The sequence below is a fragment of the Etheostoma cragini genome, chromosome 5 (genome assembly GCF_013103735.1).
Source record: "Etheostoma cragini isolate CJK2018 chromosome 5, CSU_Ecrag_1.0, whole genome shotgun sequence".
NCBI classification, from domain to species: Eukaryota; Metazoa; Chordata; class Actinopteri; order Perciformes; family Percidae; genus Etheostoma; species Etheostoma cragini.
Window position 1 is genome coordinate 30785237 of NC_048411.1, and position 2927 is coordinate 30788163.

Consider the following 2927-nt stretch of genomic DNA (forward strand, 5'->3'; position numbering starts at 1 on the left):
GTGGACGTACAGGGGGGGGGCAGTACCGTGGGGGGACATCCAAAACACCATACAGAGAGGACACCTGGAACTCTAACGTAAGTTTCTGTTTAAGTTGTGTACGTGTTGTGTGACCCACTTTTGTGTGTTGTGTGTGCATATTTTAAATTTTTAGATTTTAATTTTCATTAAAAATCTTTCTTTTTATTGGTTTTTATCGGTTAAAAGAAATCCGGAGAGAAAGAAAAGGGGACAATAGAAACAAAGAGACATCATTAGACGTTATTTCCTAAAAGTATGCAGAGCATTGTGTTCAGACCTTTTATATAAAGGATGAATTTGTAAAAAAGGGAAAGATTTGTGTCTCCGTTCAGTTTATTTTGTGATTTATCTTTAAAATAAATCCCTTTGTTTGAGCAGCAGGTGCACAGAAGATTTAACCCCCATCAGACCAGCCCCGGGGGGGTTCAGGTCTGGGATCAGGTCCCGGCTCCGCCTCTGCTGTCGGGGCAGAAACCACTTCAGGACTTTAGGACTTCATGACCGGCTCAGCACCACCCAGGTACCGTGGCTTTATATGGCTTTATATATGTTTAAATTAGTTTAATATGGCTTTTTGGGGGGTTGCCACACTCCCAATAATCAGAAAATAAGGGGGTTTTGGGATGTTTTTGTAACGTTTCTGCTGCTTTTTATCTGATTTTTTGGCACTTTTTTTGATGTTCTTGAAATTGTTTTTTAAACAATGTTTTTGATGTTTTTTTGTCACTTTTTCCAATTTTTGAGTATTTCTTTCCAACAATGTTATTCACTTTTTTGATGTTTTTTAAGTATGTTTTTGTCAATAAGCGACACGTATTTTTTGTGTCTTTTTTCCAAAAAAATTCTAGATTTTTGTCCCTTTTCTGTTACATCCAGACATGCTGTTTTGGGATGTTTTTGTAATTTTTTTCAACATTTCTGCTGTTTTTCATGCATTTTTTATGTCACTTTGTTTTATTTTTGGGAACTTTTTTATGTTTTTTACCCATATTTTTGATATAAAAATCTTTAGAAACGGGTTAATTTTGACTTTGAATTAAACAACAAGACATAGAAACATGTGCTCTGGTCCTGGGCTCAGCGCTTTATGTATTATTAATTATGTTTAAGTGTGTTTACAAGAGAGGTGCACATTGATTTGTTTCTGGTGTCCAAAGACCACGATTAATAATTTATATGAAAACATCACTAAGTGGGTCCAGCATCGATCTGCTTTGCTTTGAAAAGACAACAAATAGGGAGCGTTAGCATCTTCAGCATCATCTTCATCACGTCTCCAGACAGGGGGGCGTGCCGGAGATTAAAGGACAAATCCCGTTGATTTAACCACGAAGCTCTGTTATGTTAAATGTGTAAAACTGTCAGCAGAGAGAGAGATGAAACCAGTCGGTGCTGCCTGCACCGAGTTAGCCTCGTGCTAACGTTAGCACCCAGCAGGCTTCAACAGGGCAAGTTATAAACATTGAATAAAATTGACAAAAAACGTTGAGAAAAGTGTAGAAAAAGAACAACAAAGTGTTCAAATTTCAACATCAGGGTCATAACATAACCCTAAATCTGCTCTATTACAAATAATGACAAAGAAATTAACAGAAATGTTGAAAAAAGCTACAGAAAAATCCTAAAACATCATGTCTGAATGGAAGGATAAAAGTAGAAAAACTATCAATAAAATTTCTAAAAATGGGCTACAGTCGTTTTCTACATCAGAAATAACAAGAGCGCTGAAAAAAGTGAAAAAAAAGTTGAAAAAAAATAATAATAATAAAAAATGGAAAAAAAGTGACAACAAAATCATCGAAATGTTTTTGTTATTTTTCCTGCATTTTTGTAGTTTTTTTTATTTCCCAACATTTGTCACTTTTTTCAGCGTTTTTTTTTTGTCATTTCTGATGTAGAAAGTTGTTCAACGACTGAACTCCATTTTTTAAAATTGTTCAAAAATTGATCGTTTTTGTTGCTTCTTTCAGAGTATTATTAAATATTTCTTCACGTCTGTGTGTTTGCAGGATGGGTCGCGGTGAAGACACGGGACACGGGACTCGGCCGGTCCCCAGGCTGAAGACGCAGCGGGACCCCCTGGACGTGGACTCCCTGGACTCAGACCCCCTGGACGCGGACCCCCTGGACGCGGACCCCCTGGACGTGGACCCCCCCTTGTTCCTCCGCTTCCTCCGCACATTCAAGGAAGTCCTGAAATTTCTCCTGTTCAGCTACACGGTTCTGTTCGGGGCCCTGCTCCTGGCCCGGTGGACCACCTACTTCATGGTGGGGAAGTGACAAGGTGGAGATTTAAGGGGGGGGGGGTTAGAATATTTTTACTGTATCAATGTTAAAAATAAAGATGGATTCCCTTTAACTTTGAAGCTTTTAGCTTTAACGCGGCCTCCTTCTCTAACAGATGTGTTGCTGAGATGTCCCGTAATACAGGATAAAAATGAATTTACATGTATATTAATAAGACATTTACTCAATTTGCAGTATATCACACATATCTCACAAATATAACACGCATGTACACACGTCACATGTACATAAGAATAAAACTTAAATGGAAAACTGAAAATCCCTCAAAGAAATGCGATGACCATGATGAGGTGAGATACCACCGTAGACCGTGTGTTATGGTGATCAAGTGGACTGTCATAACTAATATAGATAATAATAATAATATATATTACTATAACAATAAGTCCAGTTTACGTCATAACTGTCATACTGAGATTACTGAAATACATGAAATAATAAAGATTCTCATTACAAACAATAACTGAAGATGGAAATCATTTCAGAAACGTTGACTTTGATTCAACTGACAGCTGTTGTATTGTTTGATGCTAACTTGTAGCTAAGCTAGTAGCAATTTCAAAAACGTAGCTATCTATGGTTGTTTGATGCTAACGTTA